This window comes from Pseudophryne corroboree, unplaced genomic scaffold (assembly GCF_028390025.1).
Source record: "Pseudophryne corroboree isolate aPseCor3 unplaced genomic scaffold, aPseCor3.hap2 scaffold_1246, whole genome shotgun sequence".
Lineage (NCBI taxonomy): Eukaryota > Metazoa > Chordata > Amphibia > Anura > Myobatrachidae > Pseudophryne > Pseudophryne corroboree.
Window position 1 is genome coordinate 14795 of NW_026967872.1, and position 22223 is coordinate 37017.

Below are 22223 nucleotides of genomic sequence, written 5' to 3' on the forward strand. Positions count from 1 at the left end.
TATCCTATAGCCAGTGTCCCCTCTCCCCCAGTAACATGTATCCTATAGCCAGTGTCCCCTCTCCCCAGTTACATGTATCCTATAGCCAGTGCCCCCTCTCCCCCAGTTACATGTATCCTATAGCCAGTGTCCCCTCTCCCCCAGTTACATGTATCCTATAGCCAGTGTCCCCTCTCCCCCCAGTTACATGTATCCTATAGCCAGTGCCCCCTCTCCCCCAGTTACATGTATCCTATAGCCAGTGTCCCCTCTCCCCAGTTACATGTATCCTATAGCCAGTACCCCCCTCTCCCCCAGTTACATGTATCCTATAGCCAGTGTCCCCTCTCCCCCAGTTACATGTATCCTATAGCCAGTGCCCCCTCTCCCCCAGTTACATGTATCCTATAGCCAGTGTCCCCTCTCCCCCAGTTACATGTATCCTATAGCCAGTGTCCCCTCTCCCCAGTTACATGTATCCTATAGCCAGTGCCCCCTCTCCCCCAGTTACATGTATCCTATAGCCAGTGTCCCCTCTCCCCCAGTTACATGTCTCCTATAGCCAGTGCCCCCTCTCCCCCAGTTACATGTATACTATAGCCAGTGTCCCCTCTCCCCCAGTTACATGTATACTATAGCCAGTGTCCCCTCTCCCCCAGTTACATGTATACTATAGCCAGTGTCCCCTCTCCCCCAGTTACATGTCTCCTATAGCCAGTGCCCCCTCTCCCCCAGTTACATGTATACTATAGCCAGTGTCCCCTCTCCCCCAGTTACATGTATCCTATAGCCAGTGTCCCCTCTCCCCAGTTACATGTATCCTCAGTGGGAGACCTGTGGTGGTATTAGATGTTACTATCGGCCTGTGCTCCTCAGTCTCCGCTTCTGCTGCAGTTGGTTGGTGAGGGAAACGCTCCGCTGTATGCAGGAATAATAGACGTTGCTACAGGACTTTCCAAGAACTTTTATTTGCACAAAGCAAGTCAGTGACTTCAGTAATGGGAGCAATGTGTCAGACATAGCACTGGCTTGTCACAGATATGTCACATACGTGTCGCAATGTGTGAGATATTTTGCAGATGTGTCACAGACATAGTGGGCTGCACACAGTGCACAGTATCTACAATGAAAGGGTTATAGGTGATTGTGGATTCTCTTGGTGGTTACCCCTTTCATCTCATACAGTATGTACATCTTTAGGACCATGTCTATCTGATTCATAGCTGATATAACACTAAATAATTCCATTATTCATATTACAGTTCCTGATCTGTCACTGGTGCATGGTACAGCGTGTCCCGGACAAGGAGGGTGGGGGTGGGGCATGTTCAGTGCTGATGCGGTGGTGACGCCCTCTGGCTGGCGTTGTGGCCCCAGGTGAGCACAACACAGAAGAGCATCGTCAGCTGCTGCTGGACACAATGGTATCAACCTCTGACCTCTGTTATACATTATACCAGGAATCTGTACTCTGCCCATCATCACTGCAGGTTCTCAGATGCTCTCAGTGCATTGGTGCTGGGATAAGCAAAGTGGTTTTATTACAGGGCTACATCCATATACTGTATGCCACCATTGCCGGATTTGGACTGGGTGGTCACTTGGCATCTGTCCATTTGGCCATTGGTCCTTCATTCTTCTCCTGGGCAATGTGACAACTGAAGAGTTTATGGAACTGGTCACAGAAACTCCTTTCGTTCATATAGAAAATGATCACATGAAAAGACCTATCACATGTGGTCTAGTAGTTGTCCACTTGCCCCTCGTAAAGGAAGATCCCACTGAATATTGTCAGAGGCTCATCAGAATATGCCAGCTGCCCCGTCACCAGGTCAATGCAGACAGTGTCCCCAGCGACAAGCTGCAGAATAATGTTGAAGACCCCAAGTGAGCCGGTGGTGGTCTTATTCTCTACCAGAGGCTTCTTCTCAAGACCCTCAGGCTGGTATCCTGCCGAGTCCACACGAGCGATTCCAATGTTGGACTTGGAGAGAACAGCTTCTAGTTTTTCATCTTTGTAGCCAGTTAAGATGACACTAAAGAAATATCGTCCATCCAGTGGTGCCGTGAAGATACCTGAGGAGACAATGTATGTTCTGGTTACCAGTGGGAACTCCCAGAGATTTATCATAGGAAAGGACCTGCCTGTCAGCTTCCTACTGGCCAAGTGGCCACAATAATCACAACCAAATGTTTCCGGAAATCTCTTATAGTTATCTATAATCTTCTGAGCGTTCTGGACATGTCTGCTAAGCAGTGTTGGTGCAGTAGTTAGTACCCTGTTAGTACCCTGACTTTTCTCCAAAAGGGTTAGAAGGGTCACCTCTCCATATGCTGCAGAGGGTGCAGTGCCTCAAGACCATGCATGTTTGGAGGGTGTGCTGCTTCAGGACCATGCATTCTTAGAGGATGTGGTGCCTCAGGAATATGCATGTTGCAAAGGGTGTGGTGCCTCAGGAACATGTACGCTGCAAAGGGTGTGGTGCCTCAGTACCATGCAAGTTTGGAGGATATGGTGCCTCAGGAACATGTACGCCTCAGGAACATGGTGCAGTGGGTGTTGTGCCTCAGGACCATGCATGCTTGAAGGGGGGCCCCTCCATTAGTAAGAGAAGCCCAAGCATGTATTCACACATGTCATACACAGAAGGCAGCAACATAACGAGGGGCAGAGATAGATGCTCTGATTCAGTGGAAGCCAACCCTGGTCCTTCAGAGCTACCAACAGTTCACGTTTCCCAGGTCACCCAGCAGGTGCACAGGTGTACTCATTACTCACTGACACTTTTCCCAGGTCACCCATCAGATGCACAGGTGTACTCATTACTCACTGACACATTTCCCAGGTCACACAGCAGGTGCGCAGGTGTACTCATTACTCACTGACACACTTCCCAGGTCACCCAGCAGGTGCACAGGTGTACTCATTACTCACGGACACATTTCCCAGGTCACCCAGCAGGTGCACAGGTGTACTCATTACTCACTGACACATTTCCCAGGTCACCCAGCAGATGCACAGGTGTACTCATTACTCACTGACACATTTCCCAGGTCACCCAGCAGGAGCACAGGTGTACTCATTACTCACTGACACATTTCCCAGGTCACCCAGCAGGTGCACAGGTGTATTCATTACTCACTGACACATTCCCCAGGTCACCCAGCAGGTGCACAGGTGTATTCATTACTCACTGACACACTTCCCAGGTCACCCAGCAGATGCACAGATGTACTCATTACTCACTGACACATTTCCCAGGTCACCAAGCAGGAGCACAGGTGTATTCATTACTCACAGACACATTTCCCAGGTCACCCAGCAGATGCACAGGTGTACTCATTACTCACTGACACATTCCCCAGGTCACCCAGCAGGTGCACATGTGTATTCATTACTCACTGACACATTCCCCAGGTCACCCAGCAGGAGCACAGGTGTATTCATTACTCACTGACACATTCCCCAGGTCACCCAGCAGGAGCACAGGTGTATTCATTACTCACTGACACATTTCCCAGCTCACCCAGCAGAAGCACAGGTGTATTCATTACTCACTGACACATTTCCCAGGTCACCCAGCAGGTGCACAGGTGTATTCATTACTCACTGACACATTCCCCAGGTCACCCAGCAGGTGCACAGGTGTATTCATTACTCACGGACACATTTCCCAGGTCACCCAGCAGGTGCACAGGTGTACTCATTACTCACTGACACATTTCCCAGGTCACCCAGCAGGTGCACAGGTGTACTCATTACTCACTGATACATTTCCCAGGTCACCCAGCAGATGCACAGGTGTATTCATTACTCACTGACACATTCCCCAGGTCACCCAGCAGGTGCACAGGTGTATTCATTACTCACTGACACACTTCCCAGGTCACCCAGCAGGTGCACAGGTGTATTCATTACTTACTGACACATTCCCCAGGTCACCCAGCAGATGCACAGGTGTACTCATTACTCACTGACACATTTCCCAGGTCTGCCAGCAGGTGCACAGGTGTATTCATTACTCACTGACACATTCCCCAGGTCACCCAGCAGATGCACAGGTGTACTCATTACTAACTGACACATTTCCCAGGTCACCCACCAGGTGCACAGGTGTATTCATTACTCACTGACACATTTCCCAGGTCACCCAGCAGGTGCACAGATGTACTCATTACTCACTGACACATTTCCCAGGTCACCAAGCAGGAGCACAGGTGTATTCATTACTCACAGACACATTTCCCAGGTCACCCAGCAGATGCACAGGTGTACTCATTACTCACTGACACATTCCCCAGGTCACCCAGCAGGTGCACATGTGTACTCATTACTCACTGACACATTCCCCAGGTCACCCAGCAGGAGCACAGGTGTATTCATTACTCACTGACACATTCCCCAGGTCACCCAGCAGGAGCACAGGTGTATTCATTACTCACTGACACATTTCCCAGCTCACCCAGCAGAAGCACAGGTGTATTCATTACTCACTGACACATTTCCCAGGTCACCCAGCAGGTGCACAGGTGTATTCATTACTCACTGACACATTCCCCAGGTCACCCAGCAGGTGCACAGGTGTATTCATTACTCACTGACACATTTCCCAGGTCACCCAGCAGGTGCACAGGTGTATTCATTACTCACTGACACATTTCCCAGGTCACCCAGCAGGTGCACAGGTGTACTCATTACTCACTGACACATTCCCCAGGTCACCCAGCAGGTGCACAGGTGTACTCATTACTCACTGACACATTTCCCAGGTCACCCAGCAGGTGCACAGGTGTACTCATTACTCACTGATACATTTCCCAGGTCACCCAGCAGATGCACAGGTGTATTCATTACTCACTGACACATTTCCCAGGTCACCCAGCAGGTGCACAGGTGTATTCATTATTCACTGACACATTTCCCAGGTCACCCAGCAGGTGCACAGGTGTACTCATTACTCACTGACACATTTCCCAGGTCACCCAGCAGGTGCACAGGTGTATTCATTACTCACTGACACACTTCCCAGGTCACCCAGCAGGTGCACAGGTGTATTCATTACTCACTGACACATTCCCCAGGTCACCCAGCAGGAGCACAGGTGTACTCATTACTCACTGACACATTTCCCAGGTCACCCAGCAGATGCACAGGTGTACTCATTACTCACTGACACATTTCCCAGGTCACCCAGCAGGTGCACAGGTGTACTCATTACTCACTGACACATTTCCCAGGTCACCCAGCAGGTGCACAGGTGTACTCATTACTCACTGACACATTTCCCAGGTCACCCAGCAGATGCACAGGTGTACTCATTACTTACTGACACATTTCCCAGGTCACCCAGCAGATGCACAGGTGTACTCATTACTTACTGACACATTTCCCAGGTCACCCGGCAGATGCACAGGTGTATTCATTACTCACTGACACATTTCCCAGGTCACCCGGCAGGTGCACAGGTGTATTCATTACTCACTGACACATTTCCCAGGTCACCCGGCAGATGCACAGGTGTATTCATTACTCACTGACACATTTCCCAGGTCACCCAGCAGGTGCACAGGTGTATTCATTACTCAATGACACATTTCCCAGGTCACCCAGCAGATGCACAGGTGTATCATTACTCACTGACACACTTCCCAGGTCACCCAGCCGATGCACAGGTGTATTCATTACTCACTGACACATTTCCCAGGTCACCCAGCAGGTGCACAGGTGTACTCATTACTCACTGACACATTTCCCAGGTCACCCAGCAGGTGCACAGGTGTACTCATTACTCACTGACACATTTCCCAGGTCGCCCAGCAGGTGCACAGGTGTATTCATTACTCACTGACACATTTCCCAAGTCACCCAGCAGGTGCACAGGTGTAATCATTACTCACTGACACATTTCCCAGGTCACCCAGCAGGTGAACAGGTGTAATCATTACTCACTGACACATTTCCCAGGTCACCCAGCAGGTGCACAGGTGTATTCATTACTCACTGACACATTTCCCAGGTCACCCAGCAGGAGCACAGGTGTATTCATTACTCACTGACACATTTCCCAGGTCACCCAGCAGATGCACAGGTGTACTCATTACTCACTGACACACTTCCCAGCTCACCCAGCAGGTGAACAGGTGTAATCATTACTCACTGACACATTTCCCAGGTCACCCAGCAGGTGCACAGGTGTACTCATTACTCACTGACACACTTCCCAGATCACCCAGCAGGAGCACAGGTGTACTCATTACTCACTGACACATTTCCCAGGTCACCCAGCAGGTGCACAGGTGTACTCATTACTCACTGACACATTTCCCAGGTCACCCAGCAGGTGCACAGGTGTACTCATTACTCACTGACACATTTCCCAGGTCACCCAGCAGGTGCACAGGTGTACTCATTACTCACTGACACATTTCCCAGGTCACCCAGCAGGAGCACAGGTGTATTCATTACTCACTGACACATTTCCCAGGTCACCCAGCAGGTGCACAGGTGTACACATTACTCACTGACACATTTCCCAGGTCACCCAGCACGTGCACAGGTGTACTCATTACTCACTGACACATTTTCCAGGTCACCCAGCAGGTGCACAGGTGTGCTCATTACTCACTGATACATTTCCCAGGTCACCCAACACGTGCACAGGTGTATTCATAACTCACTGACACATTTCCAAGGTCACCCAGCAGGTGAACAGGTGTACTCATTACTCGCTGACACATTTCCCATGTCACCCAGCAGGTGCACAGGTGTACTCATTACTCACTGACACATTTCCCAGGTCACCCAGCAGGAGCACAGGTGTACTCATTACTGACACATTTCCCAGGTCACCCAGCAGGTGCACAGGTGTACTCATTACTCACTGACACATTTCCCAGTTCACCCAGCAGGTGCACAGATGTACTCATTACTCACTGACACATTTCCCAGGTCACCCAGCAGGTGCACAGATGTACTCATTACTCACTGACACATTTCCCAGGTCACCCAGCAGGCGCACAGGTGTACTCATTACTCACTGACACATTCCCCGGTCACCCAGCAAGTGCACAGGTGTACTTAATATTCACTGACACATTCCCCAGGTCACCCGGCAGGTGCACAGGTGTACTCATTACTCACTGACACATTTCCCAGGTCACACAGGCACAGGTGTACTCATTACTCACTGACACATTTCCCAGGTCACCCAGCAGGAGCACAGGTGTACTCATTACTCACTGACACATTTCCCAGGTCACCCAGCAGGAGCACAGGTGTACTCATTACTGACACATTTCCCAGGTCACCCAGCAGGTGCACAGGTGTACTCATTACTCACTGACACATTTCCCAGGTCACCCAGCAGGTGCACAGGTGTACTCATTACTCACTGACACATTTCCCAGGTCACCCAGCAGGTGCACAGGTGTACTCATTACTCACTGACACATTTCCCAGTTCACCCAGCAGGTGCACAGATGTACTCATTACTCACTGACACATTTCCCAGGTCACCCAGCAGGTGCACAGATGTACTCATTACTCACTGACACATTTCCCAGGTCACCCAGCAGGCGCACAGGTGTACTCATTACTCACTGACACATTCCCCGGTCACCCAGCAGGTGCACAGGTGTACTCATTACTCACTGACACATTCCCCGGTCACCCAGCAGGTGCACAGGTGTACTTAATATTCACTGACACATTCCCCAGGTCACCCGGCAGGTGCACAGGTGTATTCATTACTCACTGACACATTTCCCAGGTCACCCAGCAGGTGCACAGTGTGGCCGGAGAGGCCCCAGCCATGTGGAAAATGTCCGCCGCGGCACTGAAGGGGTTAACCCCTAGTGCCTGGCGCCATTGACAGGACAATGGGCGCTTGGCGCCATATTTAGAATATTGTGGGCGCTAGGCGCCATGTTTGCATAAATGTTTAAATATGTATTTTTAAATGTGTCACCGCGGTCCCGGACCTCTCCGGAGACCACGGCAGTGAGGGCAGCCCCCGGCGCGCTGAGCAGTGTGTGCGCGCCGGGGGAGAGGGGAGCCGCTGACCGCCAGAGTCCAGGAGCTCCGCTCCCGGCAGCGGTCCGTGCAGCCCCGGGCGCACTAGCTGTGTGCGCGCCGGGGAGAAGGGAGAGACGCTGCAGGCGGGAGATCCACTCCAGCTGCAGCGCTCTCTGTGGGTGCCGTCGCTGGGGGACGGGAGCTCTGCTCCCGGTGCCTCAGCGCTACATGACTGGCCGAGCGCAGCCGCCGGGACGAGCTCGTCCCGGGCTGCTGCGATGCTGAGGGGTGCGCCGCACACGGGGACCCGGGCTAGCCGGCTCCCTAGCGGCGGAGGCATGTGAGGGCAACTGGACGCTGGGGACAGGGAGCGTAGCTCCCTGCGCCTCAGCGCTCCAGCGGCACATTGCCACGGCGGCCGGGATCAGCGTCCCGAGCCGCCTGGTTTCAGAAGGGGGGTGCGCCGCAGCCCCGGATCGGGGGGCTGCGGCGAGGCGGCGATTTCAGCCACGCTGGGGGTCGGAGGGCAGCAGCAGGGCATGTGGAAGTTAGCCCCTGCTGCAGCCAACACCCCAGCGTGCTTCTAGCTCCCAGTGTGTCCTGCTGCCCCTGGGGAGAGCCCAGCGGTCCCCCAGGCTGCAGGATTAAGGTAGCCCAGCGCTGGGCAGAATAAGCACATTGTTTTAAATGTATAACATATCTAGAGTGTTGTAAGGCACTGCAGTGCCTAGGTATGTGGAGCCTGTGCAGGCTCAGAGTGTATTTAAAGGGAAACACATGTATTTAAATGTGATGTATTTAAAGGTAAATTGCACTTACTTGGTTGTGTGTCCCAGGAGGGGGGAATCCATGGCTGTGCAGGCTGATGGATTCTCCTAGACCTTGTCCCCAAAAACGGAATACTTTCCCATCCAGCCTCACACTTTAAAGGGGCATTGGGAGAAAGAGAAGAAGCTCAGCTGTGAAACAAGCTGAGTGGTTTTCTGGAGCTCCATGGAGATCACCCGTAGTGGCCTGGAAACCTGGACCGTGGAGCCAGGCTGCCCAGCTCTGGAGCCCAAATCCAGGCTGCAGGCAGTGGGCTGGGTCCCGGGCAGGTTTCTGGAAGTCAGATTTAGGAGGGAAAACTTCCCCCAGCCTAGACTGAACGGCACCGGGGCGTATCCTGATCCTCCAAGATGGGATAGTCAAAGGAGAACGACCACTCCCCACTGTCCATAGGGAACAATGTTAGCTGTGCATGTGACCAAGGCATGCACAGCTCATGGGTAAACAATGATTGGTTGTACACCACAGGGCGGGTTTACCCCCTGTGGTAATGTGTATTGGAGTGGGATAAAAGGAGGGCAGATGGCCCATAGAGATTGTATTGTACCATCTTTATTCTGCTGAAACATCTTGTTGTATGATGTTGCCCCTAGCAATAGGGAGGAGCCTTTTTAAAGGTTATTATTGAGCAAATAAAACATCTTTGCCTCAAGAAGATTGCTTCATCTTGTGACCTACAGGGTTAGGCCAAACCTAGCCCCGTTCTCCGGCTGTCCAGGGAAGCACCTAACGTCTCCAAGTTCCGCCTCCCGCCAGCTACCGGTAGAGGCCTAGCAAGTGGCTAGTGGGGATTCGTCAACACCACACAGGTGTGGTAAGGCAGTGCGTCGGCACATACAGAGCAGAACCGTGGTTCCAAACGCCACGGCAGGTTAGGAGTTTGGTGGTGGCAGCATAAACCCGCCCACAACGCAGTGGGTGGAGTCAGTAACAGGCAGTTACTGACGGTAAGCGGGAATCCCCTATGTGGTCAGGCCTCGTGTGACTTGACCTTCCATTCTGTGCGCAGCCAACGGGACGCGAAAGCGGCGAGTGCTTTCGTACGGGAACGTCCTGTCACACACAGGTGTACTCAATACTCACTGACACATTCCCCAGGTCACCCAGCAGATGCACAGGTGTACTCATTACTCCGGGAGGGACACAATGCTCCGTGGGCTTCCCTCTTACTGTATGATGCCGACACCTGTGCGGAACAGAGAGGAGTCAGCACAGGTGATAGAGGGAGGAGCATTGTGTCTCTGCTGGAGAGGGGCACGCTGGGAGGTGTGTGTGTATAGTGTGTCTCTGCTGGAGAGAGGCATGCTGGGAGGTGTGTGTATAGTGTGTCTCTGCTGGAGAGAGGCATGCTGGGAGGTGTGTGTATAGTGTGTCTCTGCTGGAGAGAGGCATGCTGGGAGGTGTGTGTGTGTGTGTGTGTGTGTGTGTGTGTGTGTGTGTGTGTGTGTGTATAGTGTGTCTCTGCTGGAGAGAGGCATGCTGGGAGGTGTGTGTATAGTGTGTCCCTGCTGGAGAGGGGCATGCTGGGAGGTGTGTGTATAGTGTGTCTCTGTTGGAGAGGGGCACGTTGGGAGATGTGTGTATAGTGTGTCTCTGCTGAAGAGGGGCATGCTGGGAGGTGTGTGTGTATAGTGTGTCTCTGCTGGAGAGAGGCATGCTGGGAGGTATGTGTATAGTGTGTCTCTGCTGGAGAGAGGCATGCTGGGAGGTGTGTGTGTGTGTGTGTGTGTGTATAGTGTGTCTCTGCTGGAGAGGGGCATGCTGGGAGGTGTGTGTATAGTGTGTCTCTGCTGGAGAGGGGCACGCTGGGAGGTGTGTGTATAGTGTGTCTCTGCTGGAGAGAGGCATGCTGGGAGGTGTGTGTATAGTGTGTCTCTGCTGGAGAGAGGCATGCTGGGAGGTGTGTGTATAGTGTGTCTCTGTTGGAGAGGGGCACGTTGGGAGGTGTGGGTATAGTGTGTCTCTGTTGGAGAGGGGCACGTTGGGAGGTGTGTGTATAGTGTGTCTCTGTTGGAGAGGGGCATGCTGGGAGGTGTGTGTATAGTGTGTCTCTGTTGGAGAGGGGCACGTTGGGAGGTGTGTGTATAGTGTGTCCCTGCTGGAGAGGGGCATGCTGGGAGGTGTGTGTATAGTGTGTCTCTGTTGGAGAGGGGCACGTTGGGAGATGTGTGTATAGTGTGTCTCTGCTGAAGAGGGGCATGCTGGGAGGTGTGTGTGTATAGTGTGTCTCTGCTGGAGAGAGGCATGCTGGGAGGTGTGTGTATATTGTGTCTCTGCTGGAGAGAGGCATGCTGGGAGGTGTGTGTATATTGTGTCTCTGCTGGAGAGAGGCACGCTGGGAGGTGTGTGTATAGTGTGTCTCTGCTGGAGAGAGGCAAGCTGGGAGGTGTGTGTATAGTGTGTCTCTGCTGGAGAGAGGCACTCTGGGAGATGTGTGTATAGTGTGTCTCTGCTGGAGAGAGGCACGCTGGGAGGTGTGTGTATAGTGTGTCTCTGCTGGAGAGAGGCACGCTGGGAGGTGTGTGTATAGTGTGTCTCTGCTGGAGAGAGGCACGCTGGGAGGTGTGTGTATAGTGTGTCTCTGCTGGAGAGAGGCACGCTGGGAGGTGTGTGTATAGTGTGTCTCTGCTGGAGAGAGGCACTCTGGGAGATGTGTGTATAGTGTGTCTCTGCTGGAGAGAGGCACGCTGGGAGGTGTGTGTATAGTGTGTCTCTGCTGGAGAGAGGCACGCTGGGAGGTGTGTGTATAGTGTGTCTCTGCTGGAGAGGGGCACGCTGGGAGGTGTGTGTATAGTGTGTCTCTGCTGGAGAGAGGCATGCTGGGAGGTGTGTGTGTATAGTGTGTCTCTGCTGGAGAGAGGCATGCTGGGAGGTGTGTGTATAGTGTGTCTCTGCTGGAGAGAGGCATGCTGGGAGGTGTGTGTATAGTGTGTCTCTGCTGGAGAGAGGCATGCTGGGAGGTGTGTGTGTGTGTGTGTGTGTGTGTGTGTGTGTGTGTGTGTGTGTGTGTGTATAGTGTGTCTCTGCTGGAGAGAGGCATGCTGGGAGGTGTGTGTATAGTGTGTCCCTGCTGGAGAGGGGCATGCTGGGAGGTGTGTGTATAGTGTGTCTCTGTTGGAGAGGGGCACGTTGGGAGATGTGTGTATAGTGTGTCTCTGCTGAAGAGGGGCATGCTGGGAGGTGTGTGTGTATAGTGTGTCTCTGCTGGAGAGAGGCATGCTGGGAGGTATGTGTATAGTGTGTCTCTGCTGGAGAGAGGCATGCTGGGAGGTGTGTGTGTGTGTGTGTGTGTGTGTGTGTGTGTGTGTATAGTGTGTCTCTGCTGGAGAGGGGCATGCTGGGAGGTGTGTGTATAGTGTGTCTCTGCTGGAGAGGGGCACGCTGGGAGGTGTGTGTATAGTGTGTCTCTGCTGGAGAGAGGCATGCTGGGAGGTGTGTGTATAGTGTGTCTCTGCTGGAGAGAGGCATGCTGGGAGGTGTGTGTATAGTGTGTCTCTGTTGGAGAGGGGCACGTTGGGAGGTGTGGGTATAGTGTGTCTCTGTTGGAGAGGGGCACGTTGGGAGGTGTGTGTATAGTGTGTCTCTGTTGGAGAGGGGCATGCTGGGAGGTGTGTGTATAGTGTGTCTCTGTTGGAGAGGGGCACGTTGGGAGGTGTGTGTATAGTGTGTCCCTGCTGGAGAGGGGCATGCTGGGAGGTGTGTGTATAGTGTGTCTCTGTTGGAGAGGGGCACGTTGGGAGATGTGTGTATAGTGTGTCTCTGCTGAAGAGGGGCATGCTGGGAGGTGTGTGTGTATAGTGTGTCTCTGCTGGAGAGAGGCATGCTGGGAGGTGTGTGTATATTGTGTCTCTGCTGGAGAGAGGCATGCTGGGAGGTGTGTGTATATTGTGTCTCTGCTGGAGAGAGGCACGCTGGGAGGTGTGTGTATAGTGTGTCTCTGCTGGAGAGAGGCAAGCTGGGAGGTGTGTGTATAGTGTGTCTCTGCTGGAGAGAGGCACTCTGGGAGATGTGTGTATAGTGTGTCTCTGCTGGAGAGAGGCACGCTGGGAGGTGTGTGTATAGTGTGTCTCTGCTGGAGAGAGGCACGCTGGGAGGTGTGTGTATAGTGTGTCTCTGCTGGAGAGAGGCACGCTGGGAGGTGTGTGTATAGTGTGTCTCTGCTGGAGAGAGGCACGCTGGGAGGTGTGTGTATAGTGTGTCTCTGCTGGAGAGAGGCACTCTGGGAGATGTGTGTATAGTGTGTCTCTGCTGGAGAGAGGCACGCTGGGAGGTGTGTGTATAGTGTGTCTCTGCTGGAGAGAGGCACGCTGGGAGGTGTGTGTATAGTGTGTCTCTGCTGGAGAGGGGCACGCTGGGAGGTGTGTGTATAGTGTGTCTCTGCTGGAGAGAGGCATGCTGGGAGGTGTGTGTGTGTGTGTGTGTGTGTGTGTATAGTGTGTCTCTGCTGGAGAGGGGCATGCTGGGAGGTGTGTGTATAGTGTGTCCCTGCTGGAGAGGGGCATTGTGGCCGGAGAGACTAGCCAGCCACACGTATAATGGCGCCTGCGGCACTGAAGGGGTTAACCCTCGTGCCCAGCGCCATGTTACGGACTGTTTAAAAGTTTGTTTAATGATGTGTTTTACTTTTAACATGTCATATGTAGTGCTCTGTGCACTATTGCAGGAATGCATGTTTAACTGTATCTATTTTATATTCAAGACAGGCTTGGTGTATATTTAAAGGAAAAATGCAGTTACTATAGATGTCTGAATAAGCAACTCTTATCCTCTGGAAATAGGAAGTGGCATGCTAATGGCTCTGTCCTAGCAGAGAGGTGAGAAGGACAATACCTTTTTGATGTGTAAGTTCCTTAGAGAGAGATGCTAATCATTGGGTTTATGGGCTTGGATTTGATATACGATCCCTGAATGGAAGATAAAGGAAGGAAGACTGTTTGTTTGTATTGTAGCCATTCCTGTTGTAATCTTAAACACTGGGATTGCCTGCAGATGGGAATGACCAGACACATTTGTATTTTGAAGATATGTGATAAATTTATCAATAGTGAATGTTAATCTGATACCAAACGTTGTCTGTGTCACAGGAAGGAGGATATTGTTTTATTGCACTTATATCCTTGTAAAATGTAATTTATTGGTATTTTGTAAAATAACCTGATTGGTTGGAGAAGACAGGGAGGGCTTACCCCCCTGTGGTACTGTGTGGAAAACTGACATAAAAAGGAGACCTGCGTGCCTCCAGAGTGGTATTGTAACATCTTCTTCTGCTGAAAACATCTTGATTGTATGCTGTTGCCCCTAGCAATAGGGAGGAGCCTTTTTAAAGGTTATTTGAGCAATAAACACCTTTGCCTCAAGAAGACTGCTTCATCTTGTGACCTACAGGGTTAGGCCAAACCTAGCCCCGTTCTCCGGCTGTCCAGGGAAGCACCTAGCGTCTCCAAGCTCCGCCTTCCGCCAGCTACCGGTAGAGGCCTAGCAAGTGGCTAGTGGGGATTCGTCAGCACCACACAGCTGTGGTAAGGCAGTGCGTCGGCACATACATAGCAGAACCGTGGTTCCAAACGCTACGGCAGGTTAGGAGTTTGGTGGTGGCAGCAAGAACCCGCCCACAACGCAGTGGGTGGAGTCAGTAACAGGCGGTTACTGACGGTAAGCGGGAATCCCCTATGTGGTCAGGCCTCGTGCGGCTTGACCTTCCAATCTGTGCGCAGTCGACGGGACGCGGCAAGCGGCGAGTGCTTCCGTACGGTACCGTCCTGTCACAGAAATTGGTGGCATAGTGGTGGGATATTCCCAGGCGGCTTTTCATCACCCGATTGGAGAAGCCGAGTTACTCAGGAGAGGAGTAACTGCAGCGCAGGAGAACGCACAAGATGGCGGAATTCAGCGGAATGTCCAAGGAGGATCTGGAGATCGTATGCCAGGGGAAGGGTGTGGATATCCCTTCCAACGCGTCCAGAAGCGTCATGAAGGCGGCGCTCAGGAGCGTGGAGGAGTCTCATCGGGCGGAGGTGGAAAGCACTGACGGCGTCAGCATCGCAGAGGACGGCCCAACAGTGGACCTTCGTAAGGAACCGGTGAGAACCACAAGCCCCGCCCTCTCTCACAGCAGCAATGTTTCCCAGCAATCCCTAGCAGGGCCAGGATCCCAACGTCCCAGGGGGGGCGGCCCGGATACCCTAGCAGATCGGCTAGCGGAATTGGGGGAAAGGGCAACGGAGCAAGAGCGCTTGATCATCATCCAGATGTGGCGTGATGAGCGGGCACCACAGGCCGTGGTACCCCGGGAGCCGTTGTCAGCTGTTGTACACAGATCAGGACGTATACAGTTTGCCAAGTTTGCAGACAGTGATGGGGACATTGATAGACATTTGCAAGTTTTTGAAAGGACTTGTAAACTACACGATCTACCCAAGTCAGAGTGGGTGAGACACCTTGTGCCCACTCTGCATGGAGAGGCCTTGGAGGCCTATCGAGGAGTGGCGACGGAGGACTGCGGGAACTACGACGAAGTCGCGAAGGCCCTCCTCCAGCGATTCTTCATCACTCCAGAGTCTTACAGGAAGAAATTCAGAGACTTGCCTAAGAATCCTAGCAGCACCCATGAGCAGTTCGCCACCCAGCTGCGGCAGTACGTGGTGAAGTGGGTGAAGGATTCGGAAGCCACTACATGGGACGCACTGATCGACCTGATCTGCAGGGAGCAGTTCTACCGCAGGTGCGCCCAAGAAGTGAAGGAGTGGGTGCTAGATCGGGAGCCACCCAGCTTAAAAATGGCTGCCCAATTAGCCGATAAATATGTGGCAATTCGGCCACGGGGGCAGAAGCGCCCCGCCAGCAGCCAGCTCCAACAAACTGTACCACCAAGGGGACCCCCCTCTTCAGCTCATCACCCCCAAAGACAAGCATCTTCCAACCCGGGTGCTCTTAGCCAGCAACCGCACCGCAGCGTCCCTGCAACTGATCAGAGATCATCGGTGCCACGACTGGAGAAGAAGTGCTACGGCTGTGGGAAAATCGGACATCTGAGGGTGAACTGTCCTGCATCCCAAGCACCCCAGACTCGTGCCCCAAATCCGAGTGCTGGAGCCCGGATCGCTTGTTTGACGAGAGGAGATGAGCCTACAGAGACTGTTCCCCCTCCAGTCAGTCCGATGGAGTGTGGCGAGAGACAGGTGCACTCTGCGGAGAGAGTCACCTGCATGGCCAAACAGCCCCTACACAACATGTGGAGGCACCTGCAGCCAGTCCACGTGGGAACCCTGCAGGGAGAAGGCCTAAGAGACTCTGGGGCCTCAATCACTGTGGTGAGCCCCCACCTTATAGATCCTGCTGCAGTATTGCAGGGTCGCACTGCCACGGTCACCCTGGCAGAAGGAACAGAAAAAGCGGTTCCCATGGCAAGAGTCTACCTGGACTGGGGAGCTGGACCAGAGTTGCGAGAAGTTGCCGTCATGGATGGTCTCCCAACTGATGTGGTCCTAGGAAATGATCTGGGTGGTGGGATCGTCACTATGTTTGTTGGCGCCATTCCCCGGAGTCAAGTTCCAAAACCACCGTTGACATCCGCTACTCCAGCACAGCCCAGCCCAGAGGAAAAGACTACAGCTGCTAGACAGCTGCCAGCACAGCCAACCACAGCATCAACCAGCCCAGAGGAAAAGATCACAGCGGCTAGATCAGTACATTGACCCGGCATGCCTTTTGCCTCTGGTATGCCTACGTCCCCTAGCAACGCAGAGGATGTCGGTTCCAGCTCGTGTGATCCTGTGGGGGTGCCCAATGATGCTCCTGACCCAAGTGGTTTGCCAACTCCGGCGGTGAGTATGAGAAACCACACTGACTTTTCCATGACTGACCCCTACCAGACTGACCCTAGTAGTCCCCACCTAGATCCCCCTGTAGAGTGTCCCAATTTAGGAGAGATCGAGGGCCACAGGCAGGAGTTTAGGGAGGCTCAACTCTCTGACCCATCCCCGAAAGGCATGAGGCGCCACTCTGGCAGCGGCCTTGACAGGGTTGGGGCGGGGAGGTTGACCTGGCGGGAAGGGTTAAGGTACAGGGTAGCCAGGAAAGTGGGAGGGGATAGACCAGATAGGGAATGTGTCCAACTGGTCCCCTCAGGGAACGTTCCTGCGCAACCGGTGTCGGTTGCCAGCGAAACCCCTTTGGACAGTAACCCGGAGACGGACCATACCCTGAAGTGCCTGACACAGAGCTTACCCTGGTCTGGAATGTCAGATGACGCCCAGACCAACTGTAAGGCTGGTGCCATGCGTTGGCAGCCGGGGCACTCCAGCGTTTGTGTTGTCTCTGGGCCTCTGCCCATAGGAGAACCCTTGCAGCAAGTTGCTGTGGACATAGCAGGTCCCCTGCCTGTGCGCAGTAGATCGGGGAAGACACGCAGCCTCCCTGTAGTGGATGCCACACAGGATCCAGAGGCTGGTGGTCTGGCCGCCATCACTGTGGCACAGGTAGCGGACGAGGAGGAAGGAGTAGGCCTAGGTGACAGGGTAGGTTTCCCGAGTCATAGGTCGACGGAGGAGGATTGGAGGGCAGGTCTGACAGTTAGGGCAGACAGTTGCCAGATAGGTATGACGGAGGTGCAGTGCCTGGGGCACCATGTGGGAGGAGACGGGGGTAGGCCCAACCCAGAGGGGGTGGAGGCCACCAGAGGCTGTCCCCGACCCACATCACCCAGACCGGTACTGACCTTAGAACCTGTAAGGCCCTACGGACATGTTGTCATTGACTTTAGTCCTGTAGTGAACCCCTTGACAGAGATGGCTAGGAAGGGCATTCCCAAGTCAGTGGACTTTGCACCCGCTTGCGAGTTGGCATTCCAGTCATTGAAGGAGGCTCGGGTACCCGCTCCAGTGCTGATGGCGCACATTCTTGACCAGGACTGTGTGTTACGAACTATTGCGCCACTGCACGGACTGGGAGCTGTACCAAGCCAGAAAGAGCCATATGGGCAGGAGCACCCTGTGGCCTGGTTGAGCAGTATACTGCTATTGTGGGAGGTGGGGTATGCCACGATTGGGACACCTTGGGTGGCACTTGTTTGTAACCGGCCCCCCACCGTGGTGACTTACCACCTACCTGTTAGGTGGCTGCAACCTACCTTGGGGAAATTGGACAGACTTTTGTGGTGGAGCCTTGAACTTGGACTTCAGGTGGACTATTTGAACATTGTGCACCCACGAAGAGAGGCCCACTGCACTATGGATGAACTGTCTAGGCCGGAGCCTACACACCCTAGGTAGCGTCCCCTTCAACACAAGGGACTGCGGGACCAGGACCCAAATCGTTGGGACATGGGTCCCTGGTTGACCCGCTTGAATGGGGGGGGAGGAATGTGGCCGGAGAGACTAGCCAGCCACACGTATAATGGCGCCTGCGGCACTGAAGGGGTTAACCCTCGTGCCCAGCGCCATGTTACGGACTGTTTAAAAGTTTGTTTAATGATGTGTTTTACTTTTAACATGTCCTATGTAGTGCTCTGTGCACCATTGCAGGAAGGCATGTTTAACTGTATCTATTTTATATTCAAGACAGGCTTGGTGTATATTTAAAGGAAAAATGCAGTTACTATAGCTGTCTGAATAAGCAACTCTTATCCTCTGGAAATAGGAAGGGGCATGCTAATGGCCCTGTTCTATCAGAGAGGTGTGAAGGACAATACCTTTTTGATGTGTAAGTTCCTTAGAGAGAGATGCTAATCATTGGGTTTATGGGCTTGGATTTGATATACGATCCGTGGATGGCAGATAAAGGAAGGAAGACCGTTTGTTTGTATTGTAGCTATTCCTGTTGTAATCTTAAACACTGGGATTGCCTGCAGATGGGAATGACCAGACACATTTGTATTTTGAAGATATGTGATAAATTTATCAATAGTGAATGTTAATCTGATACCAAACGTTGTCTGTGTCACAGGAAGGAGGATATTGTTTTATTGCACTTATATCCTTGTAAAATGTAATTTATTGGTATTTTGTAAAATAACCTGATTGGTTGGAGAAGACAGGGAGGGCTTACCCCCCTGTGGTACTGTGTGGAAAACTGACATAAAAAGGAGACCTGCGTGCCTCCAGAGTGGTATTGTAACATCTTCTTCTGCTGAAAACATCTTGATTGTATGCTGTTGCCCCTAGCAATAGGGAGGAGCCTTTTTAAAGGTTATTTGAGCAATAAACACCTTTGCCTCAAGAAGACTGCTTCATCTTGTGACCTACAGGGTTAGGCCAAACCTAGCCCCGTTCTCCGGCTGTCCAGGGAAGCACCTAGCGTCTCCAAGCTCCGCCTTCCGCCAGCTACCGGTAGAGGCCTAGCAAGTGGCTAGTGGGGATTCGTCAGCACCACACAGCTGTGGTAAGGCAGTGCGTCGGCACATACATAGCAGAACCGTGGTTCCAAACGCTACGGCAGGTTAGGAGTTTGGTGGTGGCAGCAAGAACCCGCCCACAACGCAGTGGGTGGAGTCAGTAACAGGCGGTTACTGACGGTAAGCGGGAATCCCCTATGTGGTCAGGCCTCGTGCGGCTTGACCTTCCAATCTGTGCGCAGTCGACGGGACGCGGCAAGCGGCGAGTGCTTCCGTACGGTACCGTCCTGTCACAGGCATGCTGGGAGGTGTGTGTATAGTGTGTCTCTGTTGGAGAGGGGCACGTTGGGAGATGTGTGTATAGTGTGTCTCTGCTGAAGAGGGGCATGCTGGGAGGTGTGTGTGTATAGTGTGTCTCTGCTGGAGAGAGGCATGCTGGGAGGTGTGTGTATATTGTGTCTCTGCTGGAGAGAGGCATGCTGGGAGGTGTGTGTATATTGTGTCTCTGCTGGAGAGAGGCACGCTGGGAGGTGTGTGTATAGTGTGTCTCTGCTGGAGAGAGGCAAGCTGGGAGGTGTGTGTATAGTGTGTCTCTGCTGGAGAGAGGCACTCTGGGAGATGTGTGTATAGTGTGTCTCTGCTGGAGAGAGGCACGCTGGGAGGTGTGTGTATAGTGTGTCTCTGCTGGAGAGAGGCACGCTGGGAGGTGTGTGTATAGTGTGTCTCTGCTGGAGAGGGGCACGCTGGGAGGTGTGTGTATAGTGTGTCTCTGCTGGAGAGAGGCACGCTGGAAGGTGTGTGTATAGTGTGTTCCTGCTGGTGAGGGGCATGCTGGGAGGTGTGTGTATTGTGTACTGCTGGAGAGGGGCATGCTGGGAGGTGTGTGTATAGTGTGTCTCTGCTGGAGAGGGGCATGCTGGGAGGTGTGTGTATATTGTGTCTCTGCTGGAGAGGGGCATGCTGGGAGGTGTGTGTATAGTGTGTCTCTGCTGGAGAGAGAGGCACGCTGGGAGGTGTGTGTATAGTGTGTCTCTGCTGGAGAGAGGCATGCTGGGAGGAGTGTGTATAGTGTGTCTCTGCTGGAGAGGGGCATGCTGGGAGGTGTGTGTATAGTGTGTCTCTGCTGGAGAGGGGCACGCTGGGAGGTGTGTGTATAGTGTGTCTCTGCTGGAGAGGGGCACGCTGGGAGGTGTGTGTATAGTGTGTCTCTGCTAGAGAGAGGCATGCTGGGAGGTGTGTGTATAGTGTGTCTCTGCTGGAGAGAGGCATGCTGGGAGGTGTGTGTATAGTGTGTCTCTGCTGGAGAGGGGCATGCCGGGAGGTGTGTGTGTATAGTGTGTCTCTGCTGGAGAGGGGCACGCTGGGAGGTGTGTGTATAGTGTGTCTCTGCTGGAGAGGGGCACGCTGGGAGGTGTGTGTATAGTGTGTCTCTGCTGGAGAGGGGCACGCTGGGAGGTGTGTGTATAGTGTGTCTCTGCTGGAGAGAGGCATGCTGGGAGGTGTGTGTATAGTGTGTCTCTGCTGGAGAGGGGCACGCTGGGAGGTGTGTGTATAGTGTGTCTCTGTTGGAGAGGGGCACGTTGGGAGGTGTGTGTATAGTGTGTCTCTGTTGGAGAGGGGCACGTTGGGAGGTGTGTGTATAGTGTGTCTCTGTTGGAGAGGGGCACGTTGGGAGGTGTGTGTATAGTGTGTCTCTGTTGGAGAGGGGCATGCTGGGAGGTGTGTGTATAGTGTGTCTCTGTTGGAGAGGGGCACGTTGGGAGGTGTGTGTATAGTGTGTCCCTGCTGGAGAGGGGCATGCTGGGAGGTGTGTGTATAGTGTGTCTCTGTTGGAGAGGGGCACGTTGGGAGGTGTGTGTATAGTGTGTCTCTGCTGGAGAGGGGCATGCTGGGAGGTGTGTGTGCATAGTGTGCCTCTGCTGGAGAGAGGCATGCTGGGAGGTGTGTGTATATTGTGTCTCTGCTGGAGAGAGGCATGCTGGGAGGTGTGTGTATATTGTGTCTCTGCTGGAGAGAGGCACGCTGGGAGGTGTGTGTATAGTGTGTCTCTGCTGGAGAGAGGCAAGCTGGGAGGTGTGTGTATAGTGTGTCTCTGCTGGAGAGAGGCACTCTGGGAGATGTGTGTATAGTGTGTCTCTGCTGGAGAGAGGCACGCTGGGAGGTGTGTGTATAGTGTGTCTCTGCTGGAGAGAGGCACGCTGGGAGGTGTGTGTATAGTGTGTCTCTGCTGGAGAGGGGCACGCTGGGAGGTGTGTGTATAGTGTGTCTCTGCTGGAGAGGGGCATGCTGGGAGGTGTGTGTATAGTGTGTCTCTGCTGGAGAGAGGCATGCTGGGAGGTGTGTGTATAGTGTGTCTCTGCTGGAGAGGGACATGGTGGGAGGTGTGTGTATAGTGTGTCTCTGCTGGAGAGGGGCATGCTGGGAGGTGTGTGTGTATAGTGTGTCTCTGCTGGAGAGAGAGGCACGCTGGGAGGTGTGTGTATAGTGTGTCTCTGCTGGAGAGAGGCATGCTGGGAGGTGTGTGTATAGTGTGTCTCTGCTGGAGAGAGGCATGCTGGGAGGTGTGTGTATAGTGTCTCTCTGCTGGAGAGAGGCATGCTGGGAGGTGTGTGTATAGTGTGTCTCTGCTGGAGAGGGGCATGCTGGGAGCTGTGTGTGTATAGTGTGTCTCTGCTGGAGAGGGGAACGTTGTGAGGTGTGTGTATATTGTGTCTCTGCTGGAGAGAGGCATGCTGGGAGGTGTGTGTATAGTGTGTCTCTGCTGGAGAGAGGCATGCTGGGAGGTGTGTGTATAGTTGGTCTCTGCTGGAGAGGGGAATGCTGGGAGGTGTGTGTATAGTGTGTCTCTGCTGGAGAGGGGCATGCTGGGAGGTGTGTGTATAGTGTGTCTCTGCTGGAGAGGGGCATGCTGGGAGGTGTGTGTATAGTGTGTCTCTGCTGGAGAGATGCATGCTGGGAGGTGTGTGTATAGCGTGTTTCTGCTGGAGAGAGGCATGCTGGGAGGTGTGTGTATAGCGTGTCTCTGCTGGAGAGAGGCACGCTGGGAGGTGTGTGTATAGCGTGTCTCTGTGT

The 22223-nt window shown here is 53.2% G+C and overlaps 1 long non-coding RNA gene across 1 annotated transcript in view; it reads right to left on the bottom strand.

The window, feature by feature from the left end:
• Positions 1–923: 923 nt before the first annotated feature.
• LOC134993150 (uncharacterized) overlaps positions 924–22223 on the bottom strand; it is a 122539-nt gene continuing 101239 nt past the window's right edge. The window contains exon 3 of the long non-coding RNA XR_010197037.1: positions 924–2055. This is a non-coding gene — a long non-coding RNA (uncharacterized LOC134993150). The remainder of the gene's footprint in view (positions 2056–22223) is intronic.